The sequence below is a fragment of the Bos javanicus genome, chromosome 5 (assembly GCF_032452875.1).
Source record: "Bos javanicus breed banteng chromosome 5, ARS-OSU_banteng_1.0, whole genome shotgun sequence".
Taxonomy (NCBI): domain Eukaryota; kingdom Metazoa; phylum Chordata; class Mammalia; order Artiodactyla; family Bovidae; genus Bos; species Bos javanicus.
In genome coordinates this window covers 23,476,711-23,498,024 of record NC_083872.1, presented here as the reverse complement: position 1 = coordinate 23,498,024, position 21,314 = coordinate 23,476,711, and the positions used below count along the sequence as shown (strand labels likewise).

The following is a 21,314-nucleotide window of genomic DNA, read 5'->3' as shown; positions in this document are numbered from 1 at the left end:
CCTTGAGAAATTTTCAAACTTAGATTTTTGGTTTGCTTGTGTAGATCAACCAACTTTAGAGCTACCTCAGTCTAACAGACTCTTGAGTTTAACTAATTTAACACTTTTCAACATATCTTATGGAGAAAGAAATGGCAACCCACTCCAGTATTCTTGCCTGGAAAATCCCATGGATGGAGGAGCCTGCTGGGCTACAGTCCATGGGGTCGTAAAGAGTTGGACACAACTGAGCGACTTCACTTTCACTTTTCACTTTCATGCATTGGAGAAGGAAATGGCAACCCACTCCAGTGTTCTTGCCTGGAGAATCCCAGGGACAGGGGAGCCTGGTGGGCTGCCATCTATGGGGTCACACAGAGTTGGACATGACTGAAGCGACTTAGTGGCAGCAACATGTCTTAGGGTTTCCCTGATGGCTCAGCAGGTAAAGAATCTGCCTGCATTACAGGTGATGCAGGTTTGATCCCTGGGTCAGGAAGATCCCCTGGAGAAGGAAATGACAACTGACTCCTGTAATCTTACTTGAAAATTCCATGTAAAGAGGAAACTGGTGGGCTAGAGTCCATGGGGTTACAAAGAATTGGACATGACATAATCATGATGGTGTGATCACTCACCTAGAGCCAGGCATCCTAGAATGTAAAGTCAAGTGGGACTTAGAAAGCATCACTATGAACAAAGCTAGTGGAGGTGATGGAATTCCAGTTGAGCTATTTCAAATCCTGAAAGATGATGCTATAAAAGTGCTGCACTCCATATGCCAGCAAATTTGGAAAACTCAGCAGTGGCCGCAGGACTGGAAAAGGTCAGTTTTCATTCCAATCCCAAAGAAAGGCAATGCCAAAGAATGCTCAGACTACCTCACAATTGCACTCATTTCAGTTCAGTTCAGTCATGTCCAACTCTTTGCGACCCCATGAATCACAGCAAGCCAGGCCTTCCTGTCCATCACCGACTCCTGGAGTTCACTCAAACTCATGTCCATCGAGTCGGTGATGCCATCCAGCCATCTCATCCTCTGTCGTCCCCTTTTCCTCCTGCCCCCAATCCCTCCCAGCATCAGAGTCTTTTCCAATGAGTCAACTCTTCACATGAGGTGGCCAAAGTACTGGAGTTTCAGCTTTAAGATCAGTCCTTCCAATGAACAGCCAGCACTCATCTCACACGTTAGTGAAGTAATGCTCAAAATTCTCCAAGCCAGGTTTCAGCAATACATGAACCATGAACTTCCAGATGTTCAAGCTGGATTTAGAAAAGGCAGAGGAACCAGAGATCAAATTGCCAACATCCACTGGATCATCAAAAAAGCAAGAGAGTTCCAGAAAAACATCTATTTCTGCTTTATTGACTATGCCAAAGCCTTTGACTTTGTGGATCACAGTAAGCTGTGGAAAATTCTGAAAGAGATGGGAATACCAGACCACCTGACCTGCCTCTTCAGAAACCTATATGCAGGTCAGGAAGCAACAGTTAGAACTGGATATGGAACAACAGACTGGTTCCAAATAGGAAAAGGAGTATGTCAAGGCTGTATATTGTCACCCTGTTTATTTAACTTATATGCAGAGTACATCATGAGAAACACTGGGCTGGAAGAAGCACAAGCTGGAATCAAGATTGCTGGGAGAAACATCAATAACCTCAGATATGCAAATGATACCACCCTTATGGCAGAAAGTGAAGAGGAACTAAAAAGCCTCTTGATGAAAGCGAAAGAGGAGAGTGAAAAAGTTGGCTTAAGCTCAACATTCAGAAAATGAAGATCATGGCATCTGGTCCCATCACTTCATGGGAAATAGATGGGGAAACAGTGGAAACAGTGTCAGACTTTATTTTTCTGGGCTCCAAAATCACTGCAGATGGTGATTGCAGCCATGAAATTAAAAGGCACTTACTCCTTGGAAGGAAAGTTATGACCAACCTAGATAGCATATTGAAAAGCAGAGACATTACTTTGCCACAAAGGTCCATCTAGTCAAGACTATGGTTTTTCCAGTGGTCATGTATGGATGTGAGAGTTGGACTGTGAAGAAAGCTGAGTGCCAAAGAATTGATGCTTTTGAACTGTGGTGTTGGAGAAGACTCTTGAGAGTCCCTTGGACTGCAAGGAGATCTAACCAGTCCATTCTAAAGGAGATCAGTCCTGGGTGTTCATTGGAAGGACTGATGCTAAAGCTGAAACTCCAATACTTTGGCCACCCCATGCGAAGAGTTGACTCGTTGGAAAAGACTCTGATGCTGGGAGGGATTGGGGGCAGGAGGAGAAGGGAATGGATGAGATGGCTGGATGGCATCACCGACTCGATGGACATGAGTTTGAGTGAACTCCAGGAGTTGGTGATGGACAGGGAGGCCTGGCGTGCTGCGATTCATGAGGTTGCAAAGAGTCAGACACAACTGAGCGACTGAACTGAACTGACTGAGAGACTAAGCTCGCACGCAGCATGTCTTTAAAGCCCCACCCTGGGCTCTGTTCTCTCCAGCCTCATTCTTCTCCCCATACTCCCTCTCCTCCCCTTGTGTTGTCCACATGATCCAGTCTTTCTGAACATCTTCCCTTTTCTGGCTTTTGGAAAGACATCTGCTCTCTTTCACCTCTCAGCCTCTGAGCTGCCTGATCCCTTTGCCTGGAGCACTCTCCCCCTTCTCTCTAGCTGGTTTACACCTGCTCAATCTTTAAAGCCTTGGGGTCTCTTCCCTGAGGTCCTTGAAAGGGATTTTGGCACCTTGGCTGTGTGTTCCAGAGCAGCTGACACTTACCATGTGCCAGGCTCTGTTCTGAGCATTTTAAATACATTCACTCATTTAGTTTCACAACAGCCCCCTGAGGTGCAATTATAATTTCCTTCTAGCAGACCAAGAAGTTGAAGCACAAAGTGTATCAGTCACAGTCCAGTCAAACAGTTTAGCTGTATTCATTTAATTTCACAATTATAATTTCCGTATGGCACACGAGGAAGTGCTATATGAGTACTCCGAGTGACCAAAGTTGAGTCAGGGTGGAGAAGACCACAGTGGGAGGATGTAAGAGAAAATGAACTGGGTAAAAGCTCACCTTTGGAAACTCTTGAGGCCATTTAGAGAAAATGAACAGGGTAAAAGTTCATTAGGAAATTCTTGAGGCCATTTACAGATCAAAATCTGAGAACTGCCCATCTGAAAGTAAGGTGGGACTGAGAGTTTCACCTCTCTAGGACAAATTATTTCTGTTTTTAATTCAGTAATTGAGTTGGTATGCACTGGGAGCAAACTGCTCTGCCTGTTTCCCTACATAGAGAAGACGGCAAAGATAATTCACACTAAGTGTTGGGCTTCCCTGGTGGCTCAGATGGTAAAGAATCCACTTGCAATGCAGGAGACCTGGGTTCGATCCCTGGGCTGGGAAGATCCTCTGGAGGAGGGCATGGCAACCCACTCTAGTATTCTTGCCTGGAGAAACCCATGGACAGAGGAGCCAGGCTACAGTCCATGGGGGCACAAAGAGTCAGACATTACTAAGTGTTGGAAAGGCTGTGACAAATTAATTACCGATGAATTTTGGCCCGAGGACATGGACTAAAACTAACTTTTTTATTTATTTGCAACAAGTATGCTTTGGGGATGTTGCCCTTTCTTGAAGCTTGTCATCTCACCAGTTGAAAGAGTTGGGCTTCTTGTGAGAAACCCTTGTGTTTTTATCAAACAAATAATATAAATTATGTGCTTACTGATGGTTTCCTTTTTCCTTTGGCTGCTTACAAAGGGCAGAGCCTGGACTGGCCTTTCAGCTCTTGGAGGCCTGTAGGATTTCACAGCCCACCTTTCAAGTCCTAACCTCACCACCGCAACTCATTTTCTATCCCATTTTCTTTGTCTTCTTTTCTTCAACTTATGTTTGATGGCTTGTATATTGCTGAATGTATCTTTCTTCTTTGTAATTGCATAATTGCATCTTTGTAAGCCACCCCTAGTCCTTCAGGAACAACATAAATAAATAGTCACCAACTCAAATGTTTTTTATCATAGACTTGATTCCTCTCTTCAGTTTTAGCTGAGAACTTTAAATTACTGACATGCATCAATGTCCCATTAATTTCTAAAATGAATGAATTTAGCAGAAGCCTGGGCTTCTCTTGTGGCTCAGATGGGAAAGAATCTGACTGGAATGCGGGAGACCTGGGTTAGATCCCTGGGTTGGAAAGATCCCCTGGAGAAGGGAAAGGCTACCCACTCCAGTATCCTGGCCTAGAGAATTCCATGGACTGTATAGTCCATGGGGTTGCAAAGAGTTGGACACAACTGAGTGACTTTCACTTTTACTTTTTAAAGGCAAAAAGCTAAATATTAAAAATGTGTGGCTTCTAGCTGAGAGATTTGTAATTTTAGAATTAACTGATTAAGAAATATATGTTGAGTGGTTGCCTGAGGCCGAGGATGAGAGGTGAGTAAAATGGGTGAAAAGGGTCAAAGGTAAAAAACTTCCAGTCATAAGATAAATAATTCCTAGGGATGTGGAGTATAGCATGGTGACTATGGTTAACAGTCAACTCATATGGTTAACTTTCAAATTGTATATGTGAAAGTTGCTACTGCTACTGCTAAGTCACTTCAGTTGTTTCCGACTCTGTGCGACCCCATAGACAAGAGAGAGTAAATCTTAAAAGTCTCATCGCTAGAAAAAATATTTGTAATGATGTGTGGTGATGGCTGTTAACTAGATTTATTGTGGTAATCATTTTGTAATATATACAAATATCATTATGTTGTACACCTAAAATGAACATAATGTTATATGTCAGTTATGTCTCAAAAACACATACAAATAAAATCAGATACTCATTTAAAAAAATAATTGAGTCATCAGAAATGATAGTAAGTGACTGAAGAAATAGTGTTTGCCAGAATGAGAGGTACCAGAGGCAAGGCAGTCTGGATGTCTTAATATTGGCTTGTTAAACTCATTCCTAGCTATTACATTTGTTGTATTTTGGCTTTTGCTCTTGTAAAATATAGGCACGGTATACAAAAGAGAGGGGCTTCCCTGGTAGCTCAGCTGGTAAAGAAGCCACCTGCAATGCAGGAGACCCGGTTCAATTCCTGGGTCAGGAAGATCCCCTGGAGAAGGGATAGGCTACCCACTCCAGTATTCTTGGGCTTCCCTGGTGGCTCAGACAGTAAAGAATCTGCCTGCAATGCAAGAGACCTGGGTTTGATCCCTGGGTTGGGCAGATCCCCTGGCAGAGGGCATGGCAACCCACTCTAGTATTCTTGCCTGGAGAATTCCATCGACAGAGGAGCCTGGCAGTCTACAGTCCATGGGGTCACGAAGAGTCGGACACGATTGAATGACAAAGCACAGCACAACACAGCACAGCATATAGTAGAGAGATCAAGGAAAAGGGACTAATTCAAGCAAGTAGATGAATACAAATAACTCTGTGATGGTCAGTGCTAAAAAAAGACAAAGAAAGAATTATATATTAAAAATCAGACTGATTTTGAATTTGTTTAAAAATGAATTTATATTTTATTAATGCATATATAAAAATAAAATTAATACATTTGGCTACCTGATGCGAAGAACTGACTCATTGGAAAAGACCCTGATGCTGAGAAAGATTGAAGGCAAGAGGAGAAGGGGACGACAGAGGATGAGATGGTTGGATGGCATCAGTGACTTGATGGACATGAGTTTGAGCAGGCTCTGAGAGTTGGTGATGGACAGGGAAGCCTGGCGTGCTGCAGTCCATGGAGTGGCAAGGAGTCAGACGTGACTGAACGACTGAACTGAACTGAATTGTATTTGACTAATCACAACCAGTCTATATATATTTGAAGAAAAGGTGCATAGACATCCAGTGAAAACAAAGTCTTTGTTGGTTCTTAGATCAGTCTTGAGCACATGGAGAGAAGACCCTTCCCAAGAGCCTGTAGTGCCCTAGAGGCTGAGGACCCTGGCCTTGCCCTGTTTTCAAGGCATGCGTGGTTACTGCTAGCGCCCCAGGTATGCTGTTGCACTAGAGTGCTTTCCTTTTGTGAAAAATGGACAACAATGGCTCAAACTCCACCTTCATTGATAAAATTTCCCTTCTAACTTTCCAGACATACATCAAAATCACTTCATTAAATTTGAACAATGTTTGCAGAAGGGTATCTTTGTACTGGGATTTTTAGACTTTAAATTTTCTAATATAATATTTTTCATTTTTTAATTTTTTCTTTCAGTTTTATTGAGATATAATTGACATAGAATTGTATAAATTTAAGATGTTCAGTGAAATAACTTACGCACATCATAAAATGATTACCATAGTAAACTTAGTGAACATTCATCATCTCATGTAGATTCAAAATAAAAGAAAGAAAAAAAATTTTTTCCTTGTGATGAGAGATCTTAGGATTTACTCTTTAACAACTTTCATATATAACATACAGCAGTGTTAATTACATTAATCATGTTGTACATTACATCCTTAGTACATATTTTATTTGTATCAATTATAGGTAATTTAACAGTTGTATGTTTCTATTAAAGAATAGATCTAAGAAGGCGGGGATCTCATTTTGTGAAAAGGAAGTTGCAGAGAGGCTTTTGAGGCAACCCTTCAGGTTGGAGACTGAGCTGAGACTCTAACATTATTTCCTAAAATGAATTCTGTTGCTTTTCCCATGACTATGGGCTGTCTTTTTTTTTTTTCCCCCCTAAATCTTTTTTAGTTAAACAAGTTTGCAGCGATCCCTTCATCTGTCAGCCTCCCCTCCACAGTGACAGTACAGTACCCAGACCTGTGTCTCTGTGTTCTCCAACACTTTTGCCTCCCACTCGGGTCTTGAAATCTGTCTACCATCTACAGGCAATAAGAAATCCAGATTGTTCATTCTAGATAGCAGCTTTTCTGCTGTATTGATTACGTCTTTTATGGAAAAAAAAAAACCAAACAAAAACTGGCACATCTGATCTATAGGATTTCTGTGGTTATTAAATGGAATTTATTGAAACCAACTCAGCAAAGCAGTGTTTGCACGGATAACCATGCCTCAGGAAAAGTCTGTGCTAAAACTCCAGTATTAAACAGTGTTCAGCATAGGGCCCTCTTGTCTAAATGACCCACCAATGACACTCCTGCCCTGTAGACACTTGCCAGGCTTAGGGGAGAGCTGGCAGGACTCCATTTTGCTAATTTGTGTGTGGAGTTTCTCCTCAGCCCCTCACATGGTTAATTCTGAATTATAATCCAGTGTACTTTCTTGGGGGGAAGGGGCAGGGGGTGGATTGTTCCTGAGGAAATTTGGAGAGAGAATGAGACTTATTTTGTTGAACTGAAAATCAAGTAGCCCATGTTTGGCTAAGAATTGGGAGGGGGGGGGGGTCGGAAATGAAAGAAAAACTCATGAGAAGAAACAATGAAACACAAGCTCCGTCTTTCATACCGGGCAGTGCAGGGTATGGGAGGACAGTGGGAGGAGGTGGGGAGTGTACAGGAGGCAGCTGAGTTTATTTTTAACACCAAGTTAAAGACATACTCCGTGTTCTTTCCTTTTAAAAATAGACTTTTAACCTCTTGAAGCATTTTGACTCTATTCTGCCTATGGGGTAATACCCCTTTTGTGGCTGGCAACTCCCACTGGAATTTTTCCCATTGCTGGCTTACTGGTCAAGTAGTTAGAAGGATGGAAAAACCCCAGACTTTTTCTTCTGAGAGCTCCTGATCAGCATATACACATAGCTCCTGTGTGCAGAGAGGCTTATAAACTCTGATTGCCATCCTGGACCTTGAGCTTTATGGCATTTTTGAAAACTTGATGGTTTGAGAAAATGTCCTTATTTAAAAATAGGTTAGTGAAATTGTGGATATAGTCTTTCTGAAGTCCATTGAAGCAATTTATTCATTGAGTTTATGAATGACACAATAGACATGCCTATACACGTTTACACCCATGAAATTAGAGTAAGTATGAATAAAATGATAGTAGCTGATCTTTAATACTTATCAAGGGCGTCCTATGTGCCAGACACTGTTTCACATACATTTAATGCTTTGAACAATGCTCCTAATGTAATCATCCCATTTTACAGATGAAGAAGCTTGGGCTCATGGCTATTCAGTAACTTGTGAAGATTGTAAAGTCAGTGGGTGGTTTGTGGGAGAGGAATTCAAAGTCAGGAAGTCAAGCAGTTCAAGTCCACTGCTAGCCCATACAGTGAGTCTGTAATTAGAAAAGATGTACCTGCTGTAAGACAATTTTGTTTCCATCTGTTGGAAATTTGGGGCTGTTATCAAATGTACTGATTTTGTTAGAAAATTTTATTACCATCTGCAAGATAGTTGTCATAATAAGAATATAAATCCACAATGTTGACGATATGAAGGGTGTCCCCTTATATGTGATACTCTTGTGCAGTGCACAACCCACACAAAGGTACTTGGCCACCCAAAGTACTCACACACAAGTGCACACGCATGTAGTCCTGTAGGCATGGCAGTTTATGAAGAAAAAATACAGCGCTCGTCCTCCGCGAAGGCCCACTTCTGTCTGTGGAGTGTGCTTCTCCCTGAATCTGAATAACTCCCCTTCTTACCTGAAAAAAAAGAAAAGAAAAAGCACCAGACTGCTGTAGTTCAGAAGAAGAGGAAGCTAGTCTTTTAGAGGTAACCAGACTGATTTGATGGAGCAACAGCTCTTCTACATACCTCAGTCTACAACTAGGAAAAACCTTACGTGAAAGTCTGGAGCTTGTGTTTGTGCCCAGTACAAAAGTGCCCTACTCCCACTTCCCTTTTCTTCTGTTCTGGGGAGTAAACACTGAATTCACATTAGAACAGGGTGGCCCACTATATATGTGTGTTAAGCTGTGTGTGAGAAGAAATAGAACAGCTCACAAACCTAGGAGATTACATTTTTATTATGGAAAATTTCAAAAATGTACTGAAATAGACCAAAAAGCATAGTGAACCTCCTTTATCCTCATGAAAATGAGCAGTTAATTATGAATTAATGACCAGTCCTGCTTCATCTATAGTTCTACTCACTCCTCCCTTATTTGAAGCAAATTCTAGAGAACATATTATTTTATCTTTACAATGTAAAGTATTTTTAAAAATAACCACAATATTATCATTATATCTCAAGAGAAAGAGTAATAAATCATATATCCAATCAGTGTTCAAAACTTGAATTGTCTGTCAAATGGCCCAAATTTTCTTTTGTTTTGTTGATTTTACCTTGTGTTCATTTGAAATGGGAATCAGCTAAGTTCAAACATCACATTGGTAGCAGTATGTCTTATTTTCTTTCAATGTACAAGTTCTCCCTTCATCTTTTTTTTAGTCTGGATTTTGCTGAAATGCTGATATGGCATCCTCATCGTGTAGTTTAAACACATTTCTCTGTAGCAGAATCCTTTCTGGGAGGAGTCCAGGCATATGTATATTCTTTTAAGGTGCTTGGGTGGTGAATTTGAGCCACAGGCAGGCTTGGAAGGCCCTGGAAAAGCTCAAAGTCTGCTCCCAGATTTCTTAATGTCTTGGTTGCAGGGATACATTCTGAGGATCTTACTTGAGTGCCATGGTGAAAGCATATGTCTACCACTTGTTGAGAGGTGAAGAATGCTGGCTTGCTTGTTGAGGACATATAGACTCCCCACAGTCATTTCCTATTCTCCAGGAGAAAGTTTCTCAGTCAGGCTTGAAAGAGAGTAATAGAACTGCATTGTTGACATCACAAAAAAGAGACTTTCCCTTATGAGGTGATTTGCTTTCAGTTTGGTCTATATGTGAACCAGTAATCAGCCTGCAAATTGTGGGAAAAGCCTTTATTTTGCAGGCCTGAATAAGCAGGTACTTGACTTAAGTGAAGTTTAAATAACTTTTTTTTTTTTCTGCAAACTGGAATCAAGATTGCAGGGAAAAATATCAATAACCTCAGATATGCAGATGACACCACCCTTATGGCAGAAAGTGAAAAGAAATTAAAGAGCCTCTTGATGAAAGTGAAAGAGGAGAGTGAAAAAGTTGGCTTAAAACTCAACATTCAGAAAACCAAGATCATGGCATCCGGTCCCATCACTTCATGGCAAATAGATGGAGAAACAATGGAAACTGACAGACTATTTTCTTGGGCTTCAAAATCACTGCATTGCAGTCACCAGAAATTAAAAGATACTTGCTCCTTAGAAGAAAAGTTATTACAAACCTAGACAGCATACTAAAAAGCAGAGACATTACTCTACCAACAAAAGTCCATCTAGTCAAAATTATAGTCGTGTATGGATGTGAGAGTTGGACCACAAAGAAAGTTGAGCACCAAAGAATTGATGTTTTCAAACTGTGGTGTTGGAAAAGACTCTTGAGATTCCCTTGGACTGCAAAGAGATCAAACCTGACAATCCTAAAGGAAATCAGTCCTGAACATTCATTGAAAGGACTGATGCTAAAGTTCAAGCTCCGGTACTTTGGCCACCTGATGTGAAGAGCTGACTCATTTGAAAAGACCCTGATGCTGGGAAAGATTGAAGGCAGGAGAAGGGGATGATAGAGGATAAGATGGTTGGATGGCATCACCAACTCAACAGACATGATCTGAACAAGCTCTGGGAGTTGGTGATGGACAGGGAGGCCCAGCGTGCTGCAGTCCATGGGGTCGCAAAAAGTCGGACATGACTAATTGACTGAACTGAACTGAAATAACTGGTCAATCAAATGTTCTATGGATATCTAACTGATGTTAAATCTATCTGTCTTCAATGGATTAGGACATGAACACATTTGATTCATTTTCAATATTTTTCTTTTTTTAAAGATTCTGACTTTACTGAAGAAATCAAAGGCCAATATGTTCGCTGGGCTCTGGCCTTTCAGCTTCCTTCTCCACAAGAATCTACTGCACCAGTGTCATTGATGGCAAAGGCAGCCTCACTCTCACATGGAAGAAACCATGAAGTTATCTATCCTAGGCTGTTCTGCTTTTTGGGCAGAGAAAGAAAGGTCACTTGACCTTTCTTTCTTCTGTGTCTCTTGAAGGCTCAAGATAATTCAAAAATAATAACAGAGCATAGTAGTTTCTTGGTAAGGTTGGAGTTTGAGCTTTCCCCATCCCCACTTCCACATTGGTCATCAGCACTTGCCCCATTCCCTGCTGCCCTCCTTCCCCATGCCAGCTGCCCAGAGAGGTGTTTGCACTGTGCTTGTTGTCAGAGAGCCTGGGGTCAAGGTCTGCTCTGCAACCTCATCGTCAAGCTGGGTGACCTTGGGTAGGCCACTTGATTCTCTGAGCACTGATATCTTTACCTGTGAAATAAAGATTGTATCACATGCTCTACTTATCACATGAAGTTGTTATGAAAATCAAGTCGAGTTAATATAGGTGAAAATAATCCTTTGTTAAGCATTGCATAAGTGCCCTTGCTCCCCGCACTGCATCTGTTCACAATGTAGAAGACATTACATGAATTTTAAAGTCAAACAAGGTCCCATTGCCTTTTGGTTGTGTCATTTTGGGCAAATCATGCTCCTAGCATTGGTTTCCTCATAAATAAAATGGGGATCATTTTATCTGGCATTTGCTCACTTGAATCTTTATTTACTCATGCTACACCTTGATCTACTGTTGTTTTGTGAACTAAAGCTTTCTATGTGAGATAACAGATACAAAGCACCTAACATAGATTTGATACTCTAGGTTCTCAATAAGTAGTCATTCTTTTTCCTGTCCTGTTCTTGGCAATTGGACTGTGGTAGGACCCAGCTGACATGTCTTCCGTTATAGACAAAGAGCTCTTCCTCTAGATTGCTGAGTGCAGAACTGCTTGCTTGCTCCTCTGTCCTCACCTATGAGGATGCTTGATTACAGCCCAGACATGTTTCAAATTCTCTCTGTAAGTCTATAGACTAGGGAATTACATAATCAAGAAGTCCTTCTCTTATATGCTTGGGAATAAAGAGCCCTCAATAGCATATGCGAAAAAGACCCAAATGTTTGGTTGACTGCAAAATTAATGTGAGTCAATAACGTGATGGAGCAAGCAGAAGTCAATGAATTTTAGGAATTTTAGGAAACACTCATGGAAGGGTCCAATCTACTGGACTCATCCTACTTGGTTAAGATGCTGGGGTACTGGGCTGGATCACTAGGAGAGAGCTGGTGAGGAGCTTGGGATCCAGGGTATTTGAGTAACCATTAGAAAAACTGAGGATACTGAAACTGCAGAAGACATATTTTATCGTCTTCTGTTTTTGTCTTATTGTCTTCTGGTTTTTGAATGGGCTGAGCAATTAGAGAAAATAGAACACCACCACTTTGCATTTCCTTAAAAGAACAAATTTCTAAAGGGTATGTACAGGCATGCAGGTTATGTGACTCAAGTGGGAGGAGTTAGAGACAGAAGTTATAAAGGAGCAGTTCTAGTGGCATTTCTATTTCTATTCCAACTTCAAACTCTGGACTATTGTAAGCATTGGCTATAACAACACATTTAAAACTGGGCCTCCATATGGCCAGTTTCGGTGTGGCTTTACATACAAAAGATATCCAAAACAATATTGAAATTAGAAACTGGAAAGCAGTAGAATCACAAATATACCAGAAATTAAGACAGGTAACAAGGAAAAACCATGTACAACTTTATGTTGATTAACTGGAATATGCAAAATAGTCAATTTTCTAGAAAAACTATAATCAGTTAAAACTGATTCAAGAAGAAATAAATGACCTAAATCCTATGACTTTGAAAGACATTAAATCCCTGATTAAATCTGTACAAATTGCTTATTAAGGTATGAGTAGTTTCTTACAAGTGAGTCTTACCAAATTTCTAAGGAGTATAGAGTTCCAATCTCTATAAACTGTTCCACAGATATAGAGTATGAAAAGAACCCCAAAACTCATTTTATTAGATTGGCAAAAACTTGAATCCAAAATAAGACAAAAATAATAGGGAAAAATTTTAAACCAGCTTCATTTCTAAATATAAAGGTATAAATAAAATTTGGGAAAAGACAAACCAAAACAAACAAAAAACACAAAACCAGGGACTTCCCTGGCATTTCAGTGGTTAACATTCTGTGCTTCCATTTCGGAGGTTGTGGGTTCAGTTCCCTGGTCAGAGAAATAAGATCCTACACGCCATGATGGGGCCACCAAAAATTGCTTTAAAAAATTAACAGAACAAAACAAAACCCCACAAAACTAATAATACAGTATGACCAAATTGGGTTTATCCCCCCGAAAACAAGGATGGTCTAATGTTAGGAAAATCTATTAGTAAGATTTACTACATTAACAAATTATAAGAGAAAAAGCACATAATTATCTTAAAAGAGGCAACAAAAATCATTTGTTAAAATTTAATACTGCTTCACATTTTTTAAGAAAACAAGAAATATAAGTAAGCGGGAATGGACTTTATTTTGTATGCATTTATTTTGTAAAACATGAAATTATTCAGAATGTTGAATACTATTTTGTCTAGTTGATGTAGGTTGTCTGTTGCAGGGAGTAACTGGGAATGGGAATCTTTCCCAAATTCTCCTTGGTAAAGGCAAAAACATACCTCCTCCCTGTTACCTGAGCTTGATATTTCTTTTGTTTATTTACTTTTACAACTTTATTGAGATATCATTGATATGCCAAAAAGACACACATTAATGTATACAGTTTGATAAAATTGGACATATGCATGTCCAAAGATGGAGAAGTTCTATATAGTCAGCAAAAACAAGACAGGGAGCTGACTGTGGCTCAGATCATGAACTCCTTATTGCCAAATTCAGACTTAAATTGAAGAAGTAGGGAAAACCACTAGACCATTCAGGTATGACCTAAATCAAATCCCTTACATTTATACAGTGGAAGTGACAAATAGATTCAAGGGATTAGATATGATAGAGTGTCTGAAGAACTATGGATGTTCATGACATTGTACAGGAGGCAAAGATCAAGATCATTCCCAAGGAAAAGAAATGCAAAAAGGCAAAATGGCTGTCTGAGGAGGCCTTACAAATAGCTGTGAATAGAAGAGAAACGAAAGGCAAAGGAGAAAAGGAAAGATATAAGCATCTGAATGCAGAGTTCCAAAGAACAGCAAGGAGAGAAAAGAAAGCCTTCCTCAGTAATCAATGAAAAGAAATAGAGGAAAACATTAGAATGGGAAAGACTAGAGATCTCTTCAAGAAAATTAGATATACCAAGGGAACAGTTTATGCCAAGATAGGCTCAATAAAGGGCAGAAATGGTATGGACCTAACAGAAGCAGAAGATATTAAGAAGAAGTGGCAAGAATATACAGAAGAACTGTACAAAAAAGATCTTCATGACCCAGATAATCACAATGGTGTGATAACTCACCTAGAGCCAGACATCCTGGACTGTGAAGTCAAGTGGGCTTTAGGAATCATCACTATGAACAAAGCTAGTGGAGGTGATGGCATTCCAGTTGAGCTATTTCCAATCCTGAAAGATGATGCTGTGAAAGTGCTGCACTCAATATGCCAGCAAATTTGGAAAAGTCAGCGCAGTGGCCACAGGACTGGAAAAGGTCAGTTTTCATTCCAATCCCAAAGAAAGGCAATGCCAAAGAATGCTCAAACTACCACACTATTGCACTCATCTCACTTGTTAGTAAAGTAATGCTCAAAATTCTCCAAGCCAGGCTTGAACAGTATGTGAACCATGAACTTCCAGATGTTCAAGCTGGATTTAGAAAAGGCAGAGGAACCAGAGATCAAATTGCCAACATCCACTGGATCATCAAAAAAGCAAGAGAGTTCCAGAAAAACATATACTTCTGCTTTATTGACTCTGCCAAAGCCTTTGACTGTGTGGACCACAACAAACTGTGGAAAATTCTGAAAGAGATGGGAATACCAGACCACCTGACCTGCCTCTTGAGAAATCTGTATGCAGGTCAGGAAGCAACAATTAGAACTGGACATGGAACAACAGACTGGTTCCAAATCTGGAAAGGAGTCTGTATATTGTCACCCTGCTTATTTAACTTACATGTAGAGTACATCATGAGAAATGTTGGGCTGGATGAAGCACAAGCTGGAATCAAGATTGCTGGGAGAAACATCAATAACCTCAGATATGCAGATGACACCACCCTTATGGCAGAAAGTGAAGAGGAACTAAAAAGCCTCTTGATGAAAGTGAAAGAGGAGAGTGAAGAGGTTGGCTTAAAGCTCAACATTCAGAAAACTAAGATCATGGCATCGTGTCCCATCACTTCATGGGAAATAGATGGGGAAACAGTGGAAACAGTGACACTTTATTTTCTTGGGCTCCCAAATCACTGCAGATGGTGACTGCAGCCATGAAATTAAAAGATGCTTGCTCCTTGGAAGGAAAGTTATGACCAACCTAGATAGCATATTAAAAAGCAGAGACATTACTTTACCAACAAAGGTCCATCTAGTCAAGGCTATGGTTTTTCCAGTCGTCATGTTTGGATGTGAGAGTTGGACCATAAAGAAAGCTGAGTGCCGTAGAATTGATGCTTTTGAACTATGGTGTTGGAGAAGACTGTTGAGAGTCCCTTGGAATACAAGGAGATCCAAGCAGTCCATCCTAAAGGAAATCAGTCCTGAATATTCATTGGAAGGACTGATGCTAAAGCTGAAACTCCAATACTTTGGCCACCTGGTGGGAAGAACTGACTCATTTGAAAAGACCATGAGGCTGGCAAAGATTGAGGGCAGGAGAAGAAAGGGATGACAGAGGATGAGATGGCTGGATGGCATCACCGACTCAATGGACATGAGTTTGAGTAAACTCCAGGAGTTGGCAATGGACAGAGAGGCCTGGCGTGCTGCAATCCATGGGGTCGCAGAGATTCAGACACGACCGAGCGACTGAACTGGACTGTTGATACCATCACCACAATCAAGGTTTTTAATAACTCCAAAAGTTTCCTTAGGTTCCTTTGCTTTTGTTGTTTTTGTTGTAAGAACACTTAACTAGATCTTCACTCTTAGCAAATTTTTCAGTACACAATTCCATAGTGTTACCTATAGGCAGTGTGTTGTACAGCCAGATCTCTAGAACTTACTCATTTTTATACTGTAACTTTATATCTGTTGAACTTCTCCCCAATTCCCCCTGCCCTCTTCCCCTGGCAACTTCCACTTTTTTTTTTCTGCTTATATAAGTTTGACAATGTAAGTAGAATCATGGAGGTATTTGTCCTACTATGATTGACTTATTCACTTGGCATAACGTCTTCTAGGTCTATCCATGTTGTTGCAAATAATAAGATTTCCTTCTTTTTTTAAAACTGGATAGTATTCCATCATATGTATACATCACATTTTATTTATCCATTCATCTCTCAATAGACGGACTATTTTCTATGTCTTTTTTTCCTCCTCTATTCAAGCTCTGAGTGTTTTCAGAGTTGTAACCTCACCTCATGTTCTAATTTCTACCTGGGCCTGGCAAGTTGAATATGGGTTCTTGAATCTGTTGTGAATCATAACCAGGATTAACCCAGCTATTCAACTTTGCAGGAAGGGCCGAGCCTTCAGTTCCTGCCAGGGAACTGGGATTTGATTCTGTTTCATGGTTTATCAAATCTAGATTTGTTTGTTATCATGAAATCACTTTAAAGCCTTTAGGGTGATCTATTTTAAATGCTAATATATTTTTCTCCATCTGCTTTTATATGCATAGCGAGATTGACAGAGGAAGGGCATTCGTTGGGTCAGTGACAGGGACTAAGGGAGGAGAGAAAGAAAAAGTTGCTCTTCAATTCCCACCTTTCCTTTTTGAATTTTTTTAGCGTAAGCATGTATCATTTTTATGATAAAAATTAAAATATGCAATGAAACACTGTGTTCTAGCTGGTATAATAAGCTTAGCATTTGATCCTGAGATTCTCTCTTACAGAGGCAGCTGTAGGACAGATATGTTACTAAAGGATAACTTCAGTTTCTAGGAGAAATCATTACACAGAGGTGCGACTTCAAGTCCAGTAGGAAAGTGGCGAGGGCAGGGCATGGGTACGACCCCTTTACCTGATTTGAAGAGGACATTTGTGAGGAAGTCGCTGTGTAGATGCAGAGATGAGTTATGGGGCTGCCGTTCTTGTCCTGCAGCTGCTCCTGTCTCTGACAGCAGTTTAAGGGAGAGCCCAGAGGACCAGAGCCCTGCCCCTTTAATTAGCTCCAGGAGCCAGGCAAGGTAAATATTTGTGGCTGAAACTGTGTGAATCCATGGAAGCTGGGATTTTAGCCTAGAAACATTGTGCTGCCAAGTTGCCGTGAGACCCAGAAAGCTGGAGCTATGATCTGCCTCAGAAAATGCTTCTGAGTTTAAGAGACATGAAAAGAAAAACAAAAAGGACAGTGGTATTGAGCTCTAAGTGTTAGATGAGGATGACGAGGGTTTGTCTATGCCTTAGGCTCGATCACAAATTTTACCTATTTTTATTTCAATATTGATTTCTTTTACTAAAGGAAAAAAAAAAAAGTCAATGCTCCAAATGTAGACATGTTCGACTTATTGCATTGATTAACTCATTATCTGGTTTCCAGTTTTCATACAATCCAGTCTGTACGAAATACAATCAGACCAAAGAATTGCCCTACTTAAAGCTTTTTGATGTCTTTCCATTTCTCTTAGAAATTAATCCTGACTTTTGTAGCCCATATGTAGAGTGAGTGTGCAATTCATAATCCAAACTGGGGTTCTCTGAATATTTATGGTGAGAAAACAGGTGTCACAGGGACTCTCCTAGGAAAACCAAGACGTATCCAAGAGGCTCTATTGGATTTAGCTTCCAGCTTTGTTTCTTACTGCCCTTGTCTGCTCACTTGGCACCAGGTATTCTGGCCTCCCGTCTGTCGGTCGCTTCAGGAAGTCATCATGGAGTCGTTCCTGTCCCCTGGGTAATGCTTATGTGTACACTATTTAACTTCGGGGCTTCAGATATCAACTCCTCAGGTAAACCTTCCCTACCACCAGTCTAGAGTGGTCTCTGGAGTTACTGTTTCATTTCTCTTCTCCTTTCCATCATCATACCTGTTACGATCTCTAAGGATCGTGTCTGGGTGTTTGTTTATTATCTGTATCAGCTGCCAGAGTGTGATCAGGGACTTGTCTGTCTTGTTAATGGGCCTGGCACATGGCAGGGGCTCAATAAATACTTGATTAATGAATGAATGACCAAGTGAGAGTCTTTAAGTTGAACCGAATGGCCCAGAGATGATCACTGCCTTGACCTCAGCTTATGAATAAGGTCCATCTTAAGTAAAAGAGAATGAATGGGAACAGAGAAAAGCAGAGGGAAGAGAGGGTGGGGAGGGTGGTGGCTGATGCCAGACATGACCCTGGTTACAGGCCCTATGGATATACAAGCTATCCTTTACTTCTTCCTGAATGGACTGAGTCATTCAAATATTTTGTAAACAAACCTGTTTTCCTCTTGCCTAACCTTAAATTAACTAGAACTGAGATTGAAGTTCCATTTTTGAAACCAAAAGTGTATAGTGAAGCATAATTAACCTATATCCTTTGGGATGTATATTTCCATTTTTAAAAAGAAAGACATCGTGGCAGAATATGCTAGTTGTGTGCCCCATTATCCATGTTTACCTGCTTCATTGTAACTTAAGGTATTAGTTTCCCATTGCTGCTGTAACACATTGTCATAAAATTAATGGCTTGAAGTAACGCGAATTATTTGTCTTATAATTCTGGAGTCAAGCTATGTTTCTTGTAGAGTTTCTAGGAAAAGAATCTGTTTCTATGCCTTTTCCAGATTCTACAGGCTACATGCATTTCTTGGCTGAGGGCCACTTCCTCGTATCACCCTGACCTCTGCTTTCCCTGACACATCTTCTCTGACTCTAACCCTTTTATCAGACTTCTGTAACTGCCCACCTGGATAATCTAGAATAATCTCCCTCTCTCAAGATCTTTAACTAAATCACAACTGTAAAGTCCCTTTTCCATATTAAGTAAGATATTTATGGGTTTTAGGACTGGCACAGGGGTATCTTTAGCAGACCATACCCTTCTTTACCTGTTGCTTCTTCTGATGGCTGGGATGTAAGCATAGTAGCGGAAGGTCAAGCAGCCATCTTGGGCCATGCTTTGGAAGACTTGCTAAGGATAAGAGAGCAGCAACGTAGAAGGATGATCTAATGTAATCAGGTGGGACAAGCTCACCCTGATTGAATGAAAAGCATTTACAAGAAAATCTTCAGCCTCACATGTTTTACAACTGAAAACCCCAAATCAGTACGCTGATGGGAACATAACAAAGGAAACATTTTAAAAGTTCTCAAGGTTGCAGTAACATTGTTCAGGTAATTTAAAAAATAACAGTTTTACATTCCTTGAGTAAAATCTAACTTCATTAAATATTTTTAGGTTGAATTTTTCAGCAATTTGTGCTGGTGGGAAATGAGCCCTTTGTATTCTCATTCCCCAGTGGAGCATTAATAAATTATTCTCTCAACATCCCACAAACAGCACATGAAGCAGTCTTTAGTGCTCTGTATTAGTTCCCTCAATAGCAGTCATAAAAGAAGTTCAAAGGAACATAAATATAGGTCAATGACAAGAGCACATGGGTGTGTGTAATTATACTGAAGATCAGGTCTGCAGCGTATTTCTCTATGGAATGACTATCCCTTGTGGGTAAAATTTAAGATGTTCTTTATACCTATTTATTTAGCTTACCACTCTCAATTTCCTTCCCCTTTACTTTTCTTCACTGTGTTCTTTACCACTAACCATTGTATATTTATTTGGTTTTGTTTGGTTTTGTTGTTGTTGTTTGGCTTCCTTGCCAAGATGTAGACTATAGGGCAGGATTCTATCTGCCTACTCACTGGAGTCTCCACAGTATCCAATCACGAATGCCAGCTGCAAGGTGGGGAGTGACTGGAGGCAATACCAAAGGGGTGTGGAGTGACTGGATTATAAGGGAGCTGAAGGGGCTTTGACAGGATCCTGAGTAGTGGGGAGCTGCAGAAGGTATAAAGCTGGCATTTGGGGGTGAGTGACATGATCAGACTTGAATTTTAGATAATAATTCCATGTTTGGTATGGACAAAGGGTATGAGTAGATGGAACAGTCTGGAGGCAGGGACATCTGTGAGGAGACTATTATGTTATTTAAGAAAAGCAGAGATGAGAGCCAAGCAAGAAAATTGGTAATAATGAGAGTGATAATAATAATAATTAATTTAACAAGGTTTGCTGCACAGTGACTAACATCCATTTCCTGACCGCATTTACCAGGTTCCTTTGCAGTTGGGTGTAGCCATGTGATTATGTTCCAGCTAATAGAATGTGAGTAGAAATAATGAGCTCTAATTCCAGGTCTGATCCCTGGGATTCTTCCATACGGACTCCTCTCTGTTTCTTCCCTTCTTCTGGTTAATAGGAATGGAGAAGCCATGTACTGAAGGTAACTTAGAATCCATTAATGTAGGCCCTTGAAAAGCCATGTAGAGAAAAGTTACCCAATTGACCAGGAAAACCTTGGACTGTTATATAAATGCAGAAGAACTATGTACCATGTTTGAGCCATTGGATAATTTTAGCTCTTTGTTACAGCAGCTAATGTGACCCTAATGAATTTAAGCACTCATTTTTGGCTAGGCATCCCCATTCTTAATGGTTTCTATATGACAACTCATTTAATCTTCATAACAATGCAGTAAGTAACATATTATTAGTATTATTATTATTATCCCCAATTTACAGATGAGGAAATTGTGATCAAAAGGGACTGTGTAACCTTCTCCCGTTACATAGCTGGGAAATGATAGAGCCAGATTTCAGAGTTCCAGCTCCAGTGTTTTAAGCAATACCTGGTAGTGGCTGTGGATAGAAATTAATAGACTTTTTAAATAAGAAAAGATAGATGTTCTTTCTTTTCATTTAAACATTCTGAAGAAAAAAAAAACAGAACCTTTAAAATGTTTAACAGTCCAGCATGAACATTAATTACAATTGAAGTCACTGTTTACAAAATAGTAATATTTCCAAAAAAATCTTTAAAGAGATAAATTGCTTTGGGTTGGGATTTTTGGAAACAAACTCTGAAACTGAGATTTCCAAGCAGATTTATTGAGAAGTGCTCCCTGGAAGTAAGGGAAGCAGGCTTGGGCAGAGAGAGAAGATGAACTAATGTAATCACAACAGAGAACTCAGCCTATCCCACAGGAAGCTCTGGAGCTGGGCAACCCTTCAGAGTTACTCCCCACCAAGGCAGGAGGCCAGGGGTTTTTGTCCTGCTTCAACCAGTCATCAAATGTGGGCTGCTGGCAGGGAGGGCATGTCCACTTGGGTGAGGCTGTGCCTTTGGAGAGAGAGATTCAGCTATG

General features: G+C 40.3%; 2 long non-coding RNA genes across 4 annotated transcripts in view; one reads left to right on the top strand and one right to left on the bottom strand.

The window, feature by feature from the left end:
• LOC133247229 (uncharacterized) overlaps nt 1-21,314 on the top strand; it is a 306,141-nt gene that overhangs the window by 177,751 nt on the left and 107,076 nt on the right. The gene's annotated exons all lie outside the window — the stretch shown is intronic.
• Nucleotides 6,934-17,674, bottom strand: LOC133247225 (uncharacterized). 2 transcript variants are annotated; one of them, XR_009736327.1, is made up of 3 exons: nt 16,989-17,674; nt 8,426-8,560; nt 6,934-8,187 (listed from the first exon to the last, which is right to left on the bottom strand). It is a non-coding gene; the product is annotated as an uncharacterized LOC133247225 (long non-coding RNA). The 2 variants fall into 2 exon arrangements; XR_009736328.1 differs by lacking the exon at nt 16,989-17,674 and adding an exon at nt 9,204-11,749.